This window comes from Heptranchias perlo, chromosome 17 (assembly GCF_035084215.1).
Source record: "Heptranchias perlo isolate sHepPer1 chromosome 17, sHepPer1.hap1, whole genome shotgun sequence".
Lineage (NCBI taxonomy): Eukaryota > Metazoa > Chordata > Chondrichthyes > Hexanchiformes > Hexanchidae > Heptranchias > Heptranchias perlo.
Genome location: NC_090341.1, coordinates 56875670 through 56894347, shown reverse-complemented (window position 1 = coordinate 56894347; position 18678 = coordinate 56875670). Strand labels below are relative to the sequence as shown.

Sequence of the window (18678 nt, the reverse complement as noted above, 5' to 3'; positions counted from 1 at the left end):
TGTTGGAATATTAGGGTGTGTGGGAATATTGGGGTGTGTTGGAATATTAGGTTGTGTAGGAATGTTGGGGTTTGTGGGAATATTAGGTTGTGTTGGAATGTTGGGGTTTGTTGGAACATTAGGGTGTGTGGGAATGTTGTGGTGTGTTGGAATATTAGGGTGTGTAGGAATGTTGGGGTTTGTTGGAATATTAGGGTGTGTAGGAATGTTGGGGTTTGTTGGAATATTAGGGTGTGTAGGAATGTTGTGGTGTGTTGGAATATTAGGTTGTGTAGGAATGTTGTGGTGTGTTGGAACATTAGGGTGTGTGGGAATGTTGTGGTGTGTTGGAATATTAGGGTGTGTAGGAATGTTGGGGTTTGTTGGAATATTAGGTTGTGTAGGAATGTTGTGGTGTGTTGGAATATTAGGGTGTGTGGGAATATTGGGGTGTGTTGGAATATTAGGTTGTGTAGGAATGTTGGGGTTTGTGGGAATATTAGGTTGTGTTGGAATGTTGGGGTTTGTTGGAATATTAGGGTGTGTAGGAATGTTGTGGTGTGTTGGAATATTAGGTTGTGTAGGAATGTTGTGGTGTGTTGGAACATTAGGGTGTGTGGGAATGTTGGGGTTTGTTGGAATATTAGGGTGTGTAGGAATGTTGTGGTTTGTTGGAATATTAAGTTGTGTAGGAATGTTGGGGTTTGTTGGAATATTAGGGTGTGTAGGAATGTTGGGGTTTGTTGGAATATTAGGGTGTGTAGGAATGTTGGGGTTTGTTGGAATATTAGGGTGTGTAGGAATGTTGGGGTTTGTTGGAATATTAGGGTGTGTAGGAATGTTGGGGTTTGTTGGAATATTAGGGTGTGTAGGAATGTTGGGGTTTGTTGGAATATTAGGGTGTGTAGGAATGTTGTGGTTTGTTGGAATATTAAGTTGTGTAGGAATGTTGGGGTTTGTTGGAATATTAGGGTGTGTAGGAATGTTGGGGTTTGTTGGAATATTAGGGTGTGTAGGAATGTTGTGGTGTGTTGGAATATTAGGTTGTGTAGGAATGTTGTGGTGTGTTGGAACATTAGGGTGTGTGGGAATGTTGTGGTGTGTTGGAATATTAGGGTGTGTAGGAATGTTGGGGTTTGTTGGAATATTAGGGTGTGTAGGAATGTTGGGGTTTGTTGGAATATTAGGGTGTGTAGGAATGTTGGGGTTTGTTGGAATATTAGGGTGTGTAGGAATGTTGTGGTTTGTTGGAATATTAAGTTGTGTAGGAATGTTGGGGTTTGTTGGAATATTAGGGTGTGTAGGAATGTTGGGGTTTGTTGGAATATTAGGGTGTGTTGGAATGTTGTGGTGTGTTGGAATATTAGGTTGTGTAGGAATGTTGTGGTGTGTTGGAACATTAGGGTGTGTGGGAATGTTGTGGTGTGTTGGAATATTAGGGTGTGTAGGAATGTTGGGGTTTGTTGGAATATTAGGTTGTGTAGGAATGTTGTGGTGTGTTGGAATATTAGGGTGTGTGGGAATATTGGGGTGTGTTGGAATATTAGGTTGTGTAGGAATGTTGGGGTTTGTGGGAATATTAGGTTGTGTTGGAATGTTGGGGTTTGTTGGAATATTAGGGTGTGTAGGAATGTTGTGGTGTGTTGGAATATTAGGTTGTGTAGGAATGTTGGGGTTTGTTGGAATATTACGGTGTGTAGGAATGTTGGGGTTTGTTGGAATATTAGGTTGTGTAGGAATGTTGTGGTGTGTTGGAATATTAGGGTGTGTAGGAATGTTGGGGTTTGTTGGAATATTAGGGTGTGTAGGAATGTTGGGGTTTGTTGGAATATTAGGTTGTGTAGGAATATTGTGGTGTGTTGGAATATTAGGGTGTGTAGGAATGTTGGGTTTTGTTGGAATATTAGGGTGTGTAGGAATGTTGTGGTGTGTTGGAATATTAGGGTGTGTAGGAATGTTGGGGTTTGTTGGAATATTAGGGTGTGTAGGAATGTTGGGGTTTGTTGGAATATTAGGGTGTGTAGGAATGTTGTGGTGTGTTGGAATATTAGGGTGTGTAGGAATGTTGGGGTTTGTTGGAATATTAGGGTGTGTAGGAATGTTATGGTGTGTTGGAATATTAGGGTGTGTAGGAATGTTGTGGTGTGTTGGAATATTAGGGTGTGTAGGAATGTTGGGGTTTGTTGGAATATTAGGGTGTGTAGGAATGTTGGATTTTGTTGGAATATTAGGGTGTGTAGGAATGTTGGGGTTTGTTGGAATATTAGGGTGTGTAGGAATGTTGGGGTTTGTTGGAATATTAGGGTGTGTAGGAATGTTGGGGTTTGTTGGAATATTAGGGTGTGTAGGAATGTTGGGGTTTGTTGGAATATTAGGTTGTGTAGGAATGTTGTGGTGTGTTGGAATATTAGGGTGTGTGGGAATATTGGGGTGTGTTGGAATATTAGGTTGTGTAGGAATGTTGGGGTTTGTGGGAATATTAGGTTGTGTTGGAATGTTGGGGTTTGTTGGAACATTAGGGTGTGTGGGAATGTTGTGGTGTGTTGGAATATTAGGGTGTGTAGGAATGTTGGGGTTTGTTGGAATATTAGGGTGTGTAGGAATGTTGGGGTTTGTTGGAATATTAGGGTGTGTAGGAATGTTGTGGTGTGTTTGAATATTAGGTTGTGTAGGAATGTTGTGGTGTGTTGGAACATTAGGGTGTGTGGGAATGTTGTGGTGTGTTGGAATATTAGGGTGTGTAGGAATGTTGGGGTTTGTTGGAATATTAGGTTGTGTAGGAATGTTGTGGTGTGTTGGAATATTAGGGTGTGTGGGAATATTGGGGTGTGTTGGAATATTAGGTTGTGTAGGAATGTTGGGGTTTGTGGGAATATTAGGTTGTGTTGGAATGTTGTGGTGTGTTGGAATATTAGGTTGTGTAGGAATGTTGTGGTGTGTTGGAACATTAGGGTGTGTGGGAATGTTGGGGTTTGTTGGAATATTAGGGTGTGTAGGAATGTTGTGGTTTGTTGGAATATTAAGTTGTGTAGGAATGTTGGGGTTTGTTGGAATATTAGGGTGTGTAGGAATGTTGGGGTTTGTTGGAATATTAGGGTGTGTAGGAATGTTGGGGTTTGTTGGAATATTAGGGTGTGTAGGAATGTTGGGGTTTGTTGGAATATTAGGGTGTGTAGGAATGTTGGGGTTTGTTGGAATATTAGGGTGTGTAGGAATGTTGGGGTTTGTTGGAATATTAGGGTGTGTAGGAATGTTGTGGTTTGTTGGAATATTAAGTTGTGTAGGAATGTTGGGGTTTGTTGGAATATTAGGGTGTGTAGGAATGTTGGGGTTTGTTGGAATATTAGGGTGTGTAGGAATGTTGTGGTGTGTTGGAATATTAGGTTGTGTAGGAATGTTGTGGTGTGTTGGAACATTAGGGTGTGTGGGAATGTTGTGGTGTGTTGGAATATTAGGGTGTGTAGGAATGTTGGGGTTTGTTGGAATATTAGGGTGTGTAGGAATGTTGGGGTTTGTTGGAATATTAGGGTGTGTAGGAATGTTGGGGTTTGTTGGAATATTAGGGTGTGTAGGAATGTTGTGGTTTGTTGGAATATTAAGTTGTGTAGGAATGTTGGGGTTTGTTGGAATATTAGGGTGTGTAGGAATGTTGGGGTTTGTTGGAATATTAGGGTGTGTAGGAATGTTGTGGTGTGTTGGAATATTAGGTTGTGTAGGAATGTTGTGGTGTGTTGGAACATTCGGGTGTGTGGGAATGTTGTGGTGTGTTGGAATATTAGGGTGTGTAGGAATGTTGGGGTTTGTTGGAATATTAGGTTGTGTAGGAATGTTGTGGTGTGTTGGAATATTAGGGTGTGTGGGAATATTGGGGTGTGTTGGAATATTAGGTTGTGTAGGAATGTTGGGGTTTGTGGGAATATTAGGTTGTGTTGGAATGTTGGGGTTTGTTGGAATATTAGGGTGTGTAGGAATGTTGTGGTGTGTTGGAATATTAGGTTGTGTAGGAATGTTGTGGTGTGTTGGAACATTAGGGTGTGTGGGAATGTTGGGGTTTGTTGGAATATTAGGGTGTGTAGGAATGTTGGGGTTTGTTGGAATATTAGGGTGTGTAGGAATGTTGGGGTTTGTTGGAATATTAGGTTGTGTAGGAATGTTGTGGTGTGTTGGAACATTAGGGTGTGTGGGAATGTTGTGGTGTGTTGGAATATTAGGTTGTGTAGGAATGTTGGGGTTTGTTGGAATATTACGGTGTGTAGGAATGTTGGGGTTTGTTGGAATATTAGGTTGTGTAGGAATGTTGTGGTGTGTTGGAATATTAGGGTGTGTAGGAATGTTGGGGTTTGTTGGAATATTAGGGTGTGTAGGAATGTTGGGGTTTGTTGGAATATTAGGTTGTGTAGGAATATTGTGGTGTGTTGGAATATTAGGGTGTGTAGGAATGTTGGGTTTTGTTGGAATATTAGGGTGTGTAGGAATGTTGTGGTGTGTTGGAATATTAGGGTGTGTAGGAATGTTGGGGTTTGTTGGAATATTAGGGTGTGTAGGAATGTTGGGGTTTGTTGGAATATTAGGGTGTTAAGGAATGTTGTGGTGTGTTGGAATATTAGGGTGTGTAGGAATGTTGGGGTTTGTTGGAATATTAGGGTGTGTAGGAATGTTGGGGTTTGTTGGAATATTAGGGTGTGTAGGAATGTTGGGGTTTGTTGGAATATTAGGGTGTGTAGGAATGTTGGGGTTTGTTGGAATATTAGGGTGTTAAGGAATGTTGTGGTGTGTTGGAATATTAGGGTGTGTAGGAATGTTGGGATTTGTTGGAATATTAGGGTGTGTAGGAATGTTGGGGTTTGTTGGAATATTAGGGTGTGTAGGAATGTTGTGGTGTGTTGGAATATTAGGGTGTGTAGGAATGTTGTGGTGTGTTGGAATATTAGGGTGTGTAGGAATGTTGGGGTTTGTTGGAATATTAGGGTGTGTAGGAATGTTGGGGTTTGTTGGAATATTAGGATGTGTAGGAATGTTGGGGTTTGTTGGAATATTAGGGTGTGTAGGAATGTTGGGGTTTGTTGGAATATTAGGGTGTGTAGGAATGTTGGGGTTTGTTGGAATATTAGGGTGTGTAGGAATGTTGGGGTTTGTTGGAATATTAGGGTGTGTAGGAATGTTGTGGTTTGTTGGAATATTAGGGTGTGTAGGAATGTTGTGGTTTGTTGGAATATGAGGGTGTGTAGGAATGTTGGGGTTTGTTGGAATATTAGGGTGTGTAGGAATGTTGGGGTTAGTTGGAATATTAGGGTGTGTAGGAATGTTATGGTGTGTTGGAATATTAGGGTGTGTAGGAATGTTGTGGTGTGTTGGAATATTAGGGTGTGTAGGAATGTTGGGTTTGTTGGAATATTAGGGTGTGTAGGAATGTTGGGGTTTGTTGGAATATTGGGGTGTGTAGGAATGTTGTGGTGTGTTGGAATATTAGGGTGTGTAGGAATGTTGGGGTTTGTTGGAATATTAGGGTGTGTAGGAATGTTGGGGTTTGTTGGAATATTAGGGTGTGTAGGAATGTTGTGGTTTGTTGGAATATTAGGGTGTGTAGGAATGTTGGGGTTTGTTGGAATATTAGGTTGTGTAGGAATGTTGGGGTTTGTTGGAATATTAGGGTGTGTAGGAATGTTGTGATGTGTTGGAATATTAGGGTGTGTAGGAATGTTGGGTTTGTTGGAATATTAGGGTGTGTAGGAATGTTGTGATGTGTTGGAATATTAGGGTGTGTCAGAATGTTGGGGTTTGTTGGAAAATCAGGTTGTGTAGGAATGTTGTGATGTGTTGGAATATTAGGGTGTGTAGGAATGTTGGGTTTGTTGGAATATTAGGGTGTGTAGGAATGTTGGGGTTTGTTGGAATATTGGGGTGTGTAGGAATGTTGTGGTGTGTTGGAATATTAGGGTGTGTAGGAATGTTGGGGTTTGTTGGAATATTAGGGTGTGTAGGAATGTTGTGGTGTGTTGGAATATTAGGGTGTGTAGGAATGTTGGGGTTTGTTGGAATATTAGGGTGTGTGGGAATATTGGGGTGTGTTGGAATATTAGGGTGTGTAGGAATGTTGGGGTTTGTTGGAATATTAGGGTGTGTAGGAATGTTGGGGTTTGTTGGAATATTAGGGTGTGTAGGAATGTTGGGGTTTGTTGGAATATTAGGGTGTGTAGGAATGTTGTGGAGTGTTGGAATATTAGGGTGTGTAGGAATGTTGGGGTTTGTTGGAATATTAGGGTGTGTAGGAATGTTGGGGTTTGTTGGAATATTAGGGTGTGTAGGAATGCTGTGGTTTGTTGGAATATTAGGGTGTGTAGGAATGTTGGGGTTTGTTGGAATATTAGGGTGTGTAGGAATGTTGTGGTTTGTTGGAATATTAGGGTGTGTAGGAATGTTGGGGTTTGTTGGAATATTAGGTTGTGTAGGAATGTTGGGGTTTGTTGGAATATTAGGGTGTGTAGGAATGTTGTGATGTGTTGGAATATTAGGGTGTGTAGGAATGTTGGGTTTGTTGGAATATTAGGGTGTGTAGGAATGTTGTGATGTGTTGGAATATTAGGGTGTGTCAGAATGTTGGGGTTTGTTGGAAAATCAGGTTGTGTAGGAATGTTGTGATGTGTTGGAATATTAGGGTGTGTAGGAATGTTATGGTGTGTTGGAATATTAGGTTGTGTAGGAATGTTGGGGTTTGTTGGAATATTAGGTTGTGTAGGAATGTTGGGGTTTGTTGTAATATTAGGTTGTGTAGGAATGTTGTGATGTGTTGGAATATTAGGGTGTGTAGGAATGTTGGGGTTTGTTGGAATATTAGGTTGTGTAGGAATGTTGGGGTTTGTTGGAATATTAGGTTGTGTAGGAATGTTGTGATGTGTTGGAATATAAGGGTGTGTAGGAATGTTGTGATGTGTTGGAATATTAGGGTGTGTAGGAATGTTGGGGTTTGTTGGAATATTTGGGTGTGTAGGAATGTTGTGGTGTGTTGGAATATTAGGTTGTGTAGGAATGTTGGGGTTTGTTGGAATATTAGGGTGTGTAGGAATGGTGGGGTTTGTTGGAATATTAGGTTGTGTAGGAATGTTGTGGTGTGTTGGAATATTAGGGTGTGTAGGAATGTTGGGGTTTGTTGGAATATTAGGGTGTGTAGGAATGTTGGGGTTTGTTGGAATATTAGGGTGTGTAGGAATGTTGGGGTGTGTTGGAATATTAGTTTGTGTAGGAATGTTGGGGTTTGTTGGAATATTAGGGTGTGTAGGAATGTTGGGGTTTGTTGGAATATTAGGTTGTGTAGGAATGTTGTGGTGTGTTGGAATATTAGGGTGTGTAGGAATGTTGGGGTTTGTTGGAATATTAGGGTGTGTAGGAATGTTGGGGTTTGTTGGAATATTAGGGTGTGTAGGAATGTTGTGGTGTGTTGGAATATTAAGTTGTGCAGGAATGTTGTGGTGTGTTGGAATATTCGGTTGTGTAGGAATGTTGTGGTGTGTTGGAATATTAGGGTGTGTGGGAATGTTGGGGTTTGTTGGAATATTAGGGTGTGCAGGAATGTTGGGGTTCGTTGGAATATTAGGGTGTGTGGGAATATTGGGGTGTGTTGGAATATTAGGTTGTGTAGGAATGTTGGGATTTGTGGGAATATTAGGTTGTGTCGGAATGTTGGGGTTTGTTGGAATATTAGGGTGTGTAGGAATGTTGTGGTGTGTTGGAATATTAGGTTGTGTAGGAATGTTGTGGTGTGTTGGAATATTAGGTTGTGTGGGAATGTTGTGGTGTGTTGGAATATTAGGTTGTGTAGGAATGTTGGGGTTTGTTGGAATATTAGGTTGTGTCGGAATGTTGGGGTTTGTTGGAATATTAGGGTGTGTAGGAATGTTGTGGTGTGTTGGAATATTAGGTTGTGTAGGAATGTTGTGGTGTGTTGGAATATTAGGGTGTGTGGGAATGTTGTGGTGTGTTGGAATATTAGGTTGTGTAGGAATGTTGGGGTTTGTTGGAATATTACGGTGTGTAGGAATGTTGGGGTTTGTTGGAATATTAGGTTGTGTAGGAATGTTGTGGTGTGTTTGAATATTAGGGTGTGTAGGAATGTTGGGGTTTGTTGGAATATTAGGGTGTGTAGGAATGTTGGGGTTTGTTGGAATATTAGGTTGTGTAGGAATATTGTGGTGTGTTGGAATATTAGGGTGTGTAGGAATGTTGGGTTTTGTTGGAATATTAGGGTGTGTAGGAATGTTGTGGTGTGTTGGAATATTAGGGTGTGTAGGAATGTTGGGGTTTGTTGGAATATTAGGGTGTGTAGGAATGTTGGGGTTTGTTGGAATATTAGGGTGTTAAGGAATGTTGTGGTGTGTTGGAATATTAGGGTGTGTAGGAATGTTGGGGTTTGTTGGAATATTAGGGTGTGTCGGAATGTTATGGTGTGTTGGAATATTAGGGTGTGTAGGAATGTTGTGGTGTGTTGGAATATTAGGGTGTGTAGGGATGTTGGGGTTTGTTGGAATATTAGGGTGTGTAGGAATGTTGGGGTTTGTTGGAATATTAGGGTGTGTAGGAATGTTGGGGTTTGTTGGAATATTAGGGTGTGTAGGAATGTTGGGGTTTGTTGGAATATTAGGGTGTGTAGGAATGTTGGGGTTTGTTGGAATATTAGGGTGTGTAGGAATGTTGGGGTTTGTTGGAATATTAGGGTGTGTAGGAATGTTGTGGTTTGTTGGAATATTAGGGTGTGTAGGAATGTTGTGGTTTGTTGGAATATTAGGGTGTGTAGGAATGTTGGGGTTTGTTGGAATATTAGGGTGTGTAGGAATGTTGGGGTTTGTTGGAATATTAGGGTGTGTAGGAATGTTGTGGTGTGTTGGAATATTAGGGTGTGTAGGAATGTTGTGGTGTGTTGGAATATTAGGTTGTGTCGGAATGTTGGGGTTTGTTGGAATATTAGGGTGTGTAGGAATGTTGTGGTTTGTTGGAATATTAGGGTGTGTAGGAATGTTGGGGTTTGTTGGAATATTAGGGTGTGTAGGAATGTTGGGGTTTGTTGGAATATTAGGGTGTGTAGGAATGTTGAGGTTTGTTGGAATATTAGGGTGTGTAGGAATGTTGTGGTTTGTTGGAATATTAGGGTGTGTAGGAATGTTGGGGTTTGTTGGAATATTAGGGTGTGTAGGAATGTTGGGGTTTGTTGGAATATTAGGGTGTGTAGGAATGTTGTGGTGTGTTGGAATATTAGGGTGTGTAGGAATGTTGGGGTTTGTTGGAATATTAGGGTGTGTAGGAATGTTGGGGTTTGTTGGAATATTGGGGTGTGTAGGAATGTTGTGGTGTGTTGGAATATTAGGGTGTGTAGGAATGTTGGGGTTTGTTGGAATATTAGGGTGTGTAGGAATGTTGGGGTTTGTTGGAATATTAGGGTGTGTAGGAATGTTGGGGTTTGTTGGAATATTAGGGTGTGTGGGAATATTGGGGTGTGTTGGAATATTAGGGTGTGTAGGAATGTTGGGGTTTGTTGGAATATTAGGGTGTGTAGGAATGTTGGGGTTTGTTGGAATATTAGGGTGTGTAGGAATTTTGGGGTTTGTTGGAATATTAGGGTGTGTAGGAATGTTGTGGAGTGTTGGAATATTAGGGTGTGTAGGAATGTTGGGGTTTGTTGGAATATTAGGGTGTGTAGGAATGTTGGGGTTTGTTGGAATATTAGGGTGTGTAGGAATGCTGTGGTCTGTTGGAATATTAGGGTGTGTAGGAATGTTGGGGTTTGTTGGAATATTAGGGTGTGTAGGAATGTTGGGGTTTGTTGGAATATTAGGGTGTGTAGGAATGTTGGGGTTTGTTGGAATATTAGGGTGTGTAGGAATGTTGTGGTGTGTTGGAATATTGGGGTGTGTAGGAATGTTGGGGTTTGTTGGAATATTAGGGTGTGTAGGAATGTTGGGGTTTGTTGGAATATTAGGGTGTGTAGGAATGTTGGGGTTTGTTGGAATATTTGGGTGTGTAGGAATGTTGTGGTGTGTTGGAATATTAGGTTGTGTAGGAATGTTGGGGTTTGTTGGAATATTAGGGTGTGTAGGAATGGTGGGGTTTGTTGGAATATTAGGTTGTGTAGGAATGTTGTGGTGTGTTGGAATATTAGGGTGTGTAGGAATGTTGGGGTTTGTTGGAATATTAGGGTGTGTAGGAATGTTGGGGTTTGTTGGAATATTAGGGTGTGTAGGAATGTTGGGGTGTGTTGGAATATTAGTTTGTGTAGGAATGTTGGGGTTTGTTGGAATATTAGGGTGTGTAGGAATGTTGGGGTTTGTTGGAATATTAGGTTGTGTAGGAATGTTGTGGTGTGTTGGAATATTAGGGTGTGTAGGAATGTTGGGGTTTGTTGGAATATTAGGGTGTGTAGGAATGTTGGGGTTTGTTGGAATATTAGGGTGTGTAGGAATGTTGTGGTGTGTTGGAATATTAAGTTGTGCAGGAATGTTGTGGTGTGTTGGAATATTCGGTTGTGTAGGAATGTTGTGGTGTGTTGGAATATTAGGGTGTGTGGGAATGTTGGGGTTTGTTGGAATATTAGGGTGTGCAGGAATGTTGGGGTTCGTTGGAATATTAGGGTGTGTGGGAATATTGGGGTGTGTTGGAATATTAGGTTGTGTAGGAATGTTGGGATTTGTGGGAATATTAGGTTGTGTCGGAATGTTGGGGTTTGTTGGAATATTAGGGTGTGTAGGAATGTTGTGGTGTGTTGGAATATTAGGTTGTGTAGGAATGTTGTGGTGTGTTGGAATATTAGGTTGTGTGGGAATGTTGTGGTGTGTTGGAATATTAGGTTGTGTAGGAATGTTGGGGTTTGTTGGAATATTAGGTTGTGTCGGAATGTTGGGGTTTGTTGGAATATTAGGGTGTGTAGGAATGTTGTGGTGTGTTGGAATATTAGGTTGTGTAGGAATGTTGTGGTGTGTTGGAATATTAGGGTGTGTGGGAATGTTGTGGTGTGTTGGAATATTAGGTTGTGTAGGAATGTTGGGGTTTGTTGGAATATTACGGTGTGTAGGAATGTTGGGGTTTGTTGGAATATTAGGTTGTGTAGGAATGTTGTGGTGTGTTTGAATATTAGGGTGTGTAGGAATGTTGGGGTTTGTTGGAATATTAGGGTGTGTAGGAATGTTGGGGTTTGTTGGAATATTAGGTTGTGTAGGAATATTGTGGTGTGTTGGAATATTAGGGTGTGTAGGAATGTTGGGTTTTGTTGGAATATTAGGGTGTGTAGGAATGTTGTGGTGTGTTGGAATATTAGGGTGTGTAGGAATGTTGGGGTTTGTTGGAATATTAGGGTGTGTAGGAATGTTGGGGTTTGTTGGAATATTAGGGTGTTAAGGAATGTTGTGGTGTGTTGGAATATTAGGGTGTGTAGGAATGTTGGGGTTTGTTGGAATATTAGGGTGTGTCGGAATGTTATGGTGTGTTGGAATATTAGGGTGTGTAGGAATGTTGTGGTGTGTTGGAATATTAGGGTGTGTAGGGATGTTGGGGTTTGTTGGAATATTAGGGTGTGTAGGAATGTTGGGGTTTGTTGGAATATTAGGGTGTGTAGGAATGTTGGGGTTTGTTGGAATATTAGGGTGTGTAGGAATGTTGGGGTTTGTTGGAATATTAGGGTGTGTAGGAATGTTGGGGTTTGTTGGAATATTAGGGTGTGTAGGAATGTTGGGGTTTGTTGGAATATTAGGGTGTGTAGGAATGTTGTGGTTTGTTGGAATATTAGGGTGTGTAGGAATGTTGTGGTTTGTTGGAATATTAGGGTGTGTAGGAATGTTGGGGTTTGTTGGAATATTAGGGTGTGTAGGAATGTTGGGGTTTGTTGGAATATTAGGGTGTGTAGGAATGTTGTGGTGTGTTGGAATATTAGGGTGTGTAGGAATGTTGTGGTGTGTTGGAATATTAGGTTGTGTCGGAATGTTGGGGTTTGTTGGAATATTAGGGTGTGTAGGAATGTTGTGGTTTGTTGGAATATTAGGGTGTGTAGGAATGTTGGGGTTTGTTGGAATATTAGGGTGTGTAGGAATGTTGGGGTTTGTTGGAATATTAGGGTGTGTGGGAATGTTGAGGTTTGTTGGAATATTAGGGTGTGTAGGAATGTTGTGGTTTGTTGGAATATTAGGGTGTGTAGGAATGTTGGGGTTTGTTGGAATATTAGGGTGTGTAGGAATGTTGGGGTTTGTTGGAATATTAGGGTGTGTAGGAATGTTGTGGTGTGTTGGAATATTAGGGTGTGTAGGAATGTTGGGGTTTGTTGGAATATTAGGGTGTGTAGGAATGTTGGGGTTTGTTGGAATATTGGGGTGTGTAGGAATGTTGTGGTGTGTTGGAATATTAGGGTGTGTAGGAATGTTGGGGTTTGTTGGAATATTAGGGTGTGTAGGAATGTTGGGGTTTGTTGGAATATTAGGGTGTGTAGGAATGTTGGGGTTTGTTGGAATATTAGGGTGTGTGGGAATATTGGGGTGTGTTGGAATATTAGGGTGTGTAGGAATGTTGGGGTTTGTTGGAATATTAGGGTGTGTAGGAATGTTGGGGTTTGTTGGAATATTAGGGTGTGTAGGAATTTTGGGGTTTGTTGGAATATTAGGGTGTGTAGGAATGTTGTGGAGTGTTGGAATATTAGGGTGTGTAGGAATGTTGGGGTTTGTTGGAATATTAGGGTGTGTAGGAATGTTGGGGTTTGTTGGAATATTAGGGTGTGTAGGAATGCTGTGGTCTGTTGGAATATTAGGGTGTGTAGGAATGTTGGGGTTTGTTGGAATATTAGGGTGTGTAGGAATGTTGGGGTTTGTTGGAATATTAGGGTGTGTAGGAATGTTGGGGTTTGTTGGAATATTAGGGTGTGTAGGAATGTTGTGGTGTGTTGGAATATTGGGGTGTGTAGGAATGTTGGGGTTTGTTGGAATATTAGGGTGTGTAGGAATGTTGGGGTTTGTTGGAATATTAGTTTGTGTAGGAATGTTGGGGTTTGTTGGAATATTAGGGTGTGTAGGAATGTTGTGGTGTGTTGGAATATTAAGTTGTGTAGGAATGTTGTGGTGTGTTGGAATATTAGGTTGTGTAGGAATGTTGTGGTTTGTTGGAATATTAAGTTGTGTAGGAATGTTGTGGTGTGTTGGAATATTAGGGTGTCTAGGAATGTTGTGGTGTGTTGGAATATTAGGGTGTGTAGGAATGTTGTGGTGTGTTGGAATATTCGGTTGTGTCGGAATGTTGGGGTTTGTTGGAATATTAGGTTGTGTAGGAATGTTGTGGTGTGTTGGAATATTAGGGTGTGTGGGAATGTTGGGGTTTGTTGGAATATTAGGGTGTGTAGGAATGTTGGGGTGTGTTGGAATATTAGGTTGTGTAGGAATGTTGTGGTGTGTTGGAATATTAGGGTGTGTGGGAATGTTGGGGTTTGTTGGAATATTAGGGTGTGTAGGAATGTTGGGGTGTGTTGGAATATTAGGTTGTGTAGGAATGTTGTGGTGTGTTGGAATATTAGGGTGTGTGGGAATGTTGTGGTGTGTTGGAATATTAGGGTGTGTGGGAATGTTGTGGTGTGTTGGAATATTAGGGTGTGTAGGAATGTTGGGGTTTGTTGGAATATTACGGTGTGTAGGAATGTTGCGGTTTGTTGGAATATTAGGGTGTGTAGGAATGTTGGGGTTTGTTGGAATATTAGGGTGTGTAGGAATGTTGTGGTGTGTTGGAATATTAGGTTGTGTCGGAATGTTGGGGTTTGTTGGAATATTAGGGTGTGTAGGAATGTTGGGGTTTGTTGGAATATTAGGGTGTGTGGGAATGTTGTGGTGTGTTGGAATATTAGGTTGTGTAGGAATGTTGTGGTGTGTTGGAATATTAGGGTGTGTGGGAATGTTGTGGTGTGTTGGAATATTAGGGTGTGTAGGAATGTTGTGGTGTGTTGGAATATTAGGGTCTGTAGGAATGTTGGGGTTTGTTGGAATATTAGGGTGTGTAGGAATGTTGGGGTTTGTTGGAATATTAGGGTGTGTAGGAATGTTGGGGTTTGTTGGAATATTAGGGTGTGTGGGAATATTGGGGTGTGTTGGAATATTAGGGTGTGTAGGAATGTTGGGGTTTGTTGGAATATTAGGGTGTGTAGGAATGTTGGGGTTTGTTGGAATATTAGGGTGTGTAGGAATGTTGTGGAGTGTTGGAATATTAGGGTGTGTAGGAATGTTGGGGTTTGTTGGAATATTAGGGTGTGTAGGAATGTTGGGGTTTGTTGGAATATTAGGGTGTGTAGGAATGCTGTGGTCTGTTGGAATATTAGGGTGTGTAGGAATGTTGGGGTTTGTTGGAATATTAGGGTGTGTAGGAATGTTGGGGTTTGTTGGAATATTAGGGTGTGTAGGAATGTTGGGGTTTGTTGGAATATTAGGGGGTGTAGGAATGTTGTGGTGTGTTGGAATATTGGGGTGTGTAGGAATGTTGGGGTTTGTTGGAATATTAGGGTGTGTAGGAATGTTGGGGTTTGTTGGAATATTAGTTTGTGTAGGAATGTTGGGGTTTGTTGGAATATTAGGGTGTGTAGGAATGTTGTGGTGTGTTGGAATATTAAGTTGTGTAGGAATGTTGTGGTGTGTTGGAATATTAGGTTGTGTAGGAATGTTGTGGTTTGTTGGAATATTAAGTTGTGTAGGAATGTTGTGGTGTGTTGGAATATTGGGGTGTCTAGGAATGTTGTGGTGTGTTGGAATATTAGGGTGTGTAGGAATGTTGTGGTGTGTTGGAATATTCGGTTGTGTCGGAATGTTGGGGTTTGTTGGAATATTAGGTTGTGTAGGAATGTTGTGGTGTGTTGGAATATTAGGGTGTGTGGGAATGTTGGGGTTTGTTGGAATATTAGGGTGTGTAGGAATGTTGGGGTGTGTTGGAATATTAGGTTGTGTAGGAATGTTGTGGTGTGTTGGAATATTAGGGTGTGTGGGAATGTTGGGGTTTGTTGGAATATTAGGGTGTGTAGGAATGTTGGGGTGTGTTGGAATATTAGGTTGTGTAGGAATGTTGTGGTGTGTTGGAATATTAGGGTGTGTGGGAATGTTGTGGTGTGTTGGAATATTAGGGTGTGTGGGAATGTTGTGGTGTGTTGGAATATTAGGGTGTGTAGGAATGTTGGGGTTTGTTGGAATATTACGGTGTGTAGGAATGTTGGGGTTTGTTGGAATATTAGGGTGTGTAGGAATGTTGGGGTTTGTTGGAATATTAGGGTGTGTAGGAATGTTGTGGTGTGTTGGAATATTAGGTTGTGTCGGAATGTTGGGGTTTGTTGGAATATTAGGGTGTGTAGGAATGTTGGGGTTTGTTGGAATATTAGGGTGTGTGGGAATGTTGTGGTGTGTTGGAATATTAGGTTGTGTAGGAATGTTGTGGTGTGTTGGAATATTAGGGTGTGTGGGAATGTTGTGGTGTGTTGGAATATTAGGGTGTGTAGGAATGTTGTGGTTTGTTGGAAGATTAGGGTGTCTAGCAATGTTGGGGTTTGTTGGAATATTAGGGTGTGTCGGAATGTTGGGGTTTGTTGGAATATTAGGTTGTGTAGGAATGTTGGGGTGTGTTGGAATATTAGGTTGTGTAGGAATGTTGTGGTGTGTTGGAATATTAGGGTGTGTAGGAATGTTGGGGTTTTTTGGAATATTAGGGTGTGTAGGAATGTTGTGGTGTGTTGGAATATTAGGTTGTGTCGGAATGTTGGGGTTTGTTGGAATATTAGGGTGTGTAGGAATGTTGTGGTGTGTTGGAATATTAGGTTGTGTAGGAATGTTGTGGTGTGTTGGAATATTAGGGTGTGTGGGAATGTTGTAGTGTGTTGGAATATTAGGGTGTGTGGGAATGTTGTGGTGTGTTGGAATATTAGGGTGTGTAGGAATATTGGGGTGTGTTGGAATATTAGGGTGTGTAGGAATGTTGGGGTTTGTTGGAAGATTAGGGTGTCTAGGAATGTTGGGGTTTGTTGGAATATTAGGGTGTGTCGGAATGTTGTGGTGTGTTGGAATATTAGGGTGTGTAGGAAAGTTGGGGTTTGTTGGAATATTAGGGTGTGTAGGAATGTTGGGGTTTGTTGGAATATTAGGGTGTGTAGGAATGTTGGGGTTTGTTGGAATATTAGGGTGTGTAGGAATGTTGGGGTTTGTTGGAATATTAGGGTGTGTAGGAATGTTGGGGTTTGTTGGAATATTAGGGTGTGTAGGAATGTTATGGTGTGTTGGAATATTAGGTTGTGTAGGAATGTTGTGGTGTGTTGGAATATTAGGTTGTGTAGGAATGTTGGGGTTTGTTGGAATATTAGGGTGTGTAGGAATGTTGGGGTTTGTTGGAATATTAGGGTGTGTAGGAATGTTGGGGTTTGTTGGAATATTAGGGTGTGTAGGAATGTTGGGGTTTGTTGGAATATTAGGGTGTGTAGGAATGTTATGGTGTGTTGGAATATTAGGTTGTGTAGGAATGTTGGGGTTTGTTGGAATATTAGGTTGTGTAGGAATGTTGTGGTGTGTTGGAATATTAGGTTGTGTAGGAATGTTGGGGTTTGTTGGAATATTAGGGTGTGTAGGAATGTTGTGGTGTGTTGGAATATTAAGTTGTGTAGGAATGTTGAGGTGTGTTGGAACATTAAGTTGTGTAGGAATGTTGTGGTCTGTTGGAATATTAGGGTGTGTAGGAATGTTGTGGTTTGTTGGAATATTAGAGTTTGTAGGAATGTTGGGGTTTGTTGGAATATTAGGGTGTGTAGGAATGTTATGGTGTGTTGGAATATTAGGGTGTGTAGGAATGTTGGGGTTTGTTGGAATATTAGGGTGTGTAGGAATGTTATGGTGTGTTGGAATATTAGGGTGTGTAGGAATGTTGGGGTTTGTTGGAATATTTGGGTGTGTAGGAATGTTGTGGTGTGTTGGAATATTAGGGTGTGTAGGAATGTTCGGGTTTGTTGGAATATTAGGTTGTGTAGGAATGTTGTGGTTTGTTGGAATATTAAGTTGTGTAGGAATGTTGGGGTTTGTTGGAATATTAGGGTGTGTAGGAATGTTGGGGTTTGTTGGAATATTAGGGTGTGTAGGAATGCTGTGGTCTGTTGGAATATTAGGGTGTGTAGGAATGTTGGGGTTTGTTGGAATATTAGGGTGTGTAGGAATGTTGGGGTTTGTTGGAATATTAGGGTGTGTAGGAATGTTGGGTTTGTTGGAATATTAGGGTGTGTAGGAATGCTGTGGTCTGTTGGAATATTAGGGTGTGTAGGAATGTTGGGGTTTGTTGGAATATTAGGGTGTGTAGGAATGTTGGGGTTTGTTGGAATATTAGGGTGTGTAGGAATGTTGGGGTTTGTTGGAATATTAGGGTGTGTAGGAATGTTGTGGTGTGTTGGAATATTGGGGTGTGTAGGAATGTTGGGGTTTGTTGGAATATTAGGGTGTGTAGGAATGTTGGGGTTTGTTGGAATATTAGTTTGTGTAGGAATGTTGGGGTTTGTTGGAATATTAGGGTGTGTAGGAATGTTGTGGTGTGTTGGAATATTAAGTTGTGTAGGAATGTTGTGGTGTGTTGGAATATTAGGTTGTGTAGGAATGTTGTGGTTTGTTGGAATATTAAGTTGTGTAGGAATGTTGTGGTGTGTTGGAATATTAGGGTGTCTAGGAATGTTGTGGTGTGTTGGAATATTAGGGTGTGTAGGAATGTTGTGGTGTGTTGGAATATTCGGTTGTGTCGGAATGTTGGGGTTTGTTGGAATATTAGGGTGTGTAGGAATGTTGGGGTGTGTTGGAATATTAGGTTGTGTAGGAATGTTGTGGTGTGTTGGAATATTAGGGTGTGTGGGAATGTTGTGGTGTGTTGGAATATTAGGGTGTGTGGGAATGTTGTGGTGTGTTGGAATATTAGGGTGTGTAGGAATGTTGGGGTTTGTTGGAATATTACGGTGTGTAGGAATGTTGGGGTTTGTTGGAATATTAGGGTGTGTAGGAATGTTGGGGTTTGTTGGAATATTAGGGTGTGTAGGAATGTTGTGGTGTGTTGGAATATTAGGGTGTGTAGGAATGTTGGGGTTTGTTGGAATATTAGGTTGTGTCGGAATGTTGGGGTTTGTTGGAATATTAGGGTGTGTAGGAATGTTGGGGTTTGTTGGAAGATTAGGGTGTCTAGGAATGTTGGGGTTTGTTGGAATATTAGGGTGTGTAGGAATGTTGGGGTTTGTTGGAATATTAGGGTGTGTAGGAATGTTATGGTGTGTTGGAATATTAGGTTGTGTAGGAATGTTGTGGTGTGTTGGAATATTAGGTTGTGTAGGAATGTTGGGGTTTGTTGGAATATTAGGGTGTGTAGGAATGTTGGGGTTTGTTGGAATATTAGGGTGTGTAGGAATGTTGGGGTTTGTTGGAATATTAGGGTGTGTAGGAATGTTGGGGTTTGTTGGAATATTAGGGTGTGTAGGAATGTTATGGTGTGTTGGAATATTAGGTTGTGTAGGAATGTTGTGGTGTGTTGGAATATTAGGTTGTGTAGGAATGTTGGGGTTTGTTGGAATATTAGGGTGTGTCGGAATGTTGTGGTGTGTTGGAATATTAAGTTGTGTAGGAATGTTGAGGTGTGTTGGAACATTAAGTTGTGTAGGAATGTTGTGGTCTGTTGGAATATTAGGTTGTGTAGGAATGTTGTGGT

The 18678-nt window shown here is 41.1% G+C and overlaps 1 protein-coding gene across 1 annotated transcript in view; it reads left to right on the top strand.

Annotated features, from left to right (window-relative positions):
• The window catches only part of LOC137333920 (metabotropic glutamate receptor 2-like), a 270195-nt gene that overhangs the window by 93984 nt on the left and 157533 nt on the right, over positions 1–18678 (top strand). The gene's annotated exons all lie outside the window — the stretch shown is intronic.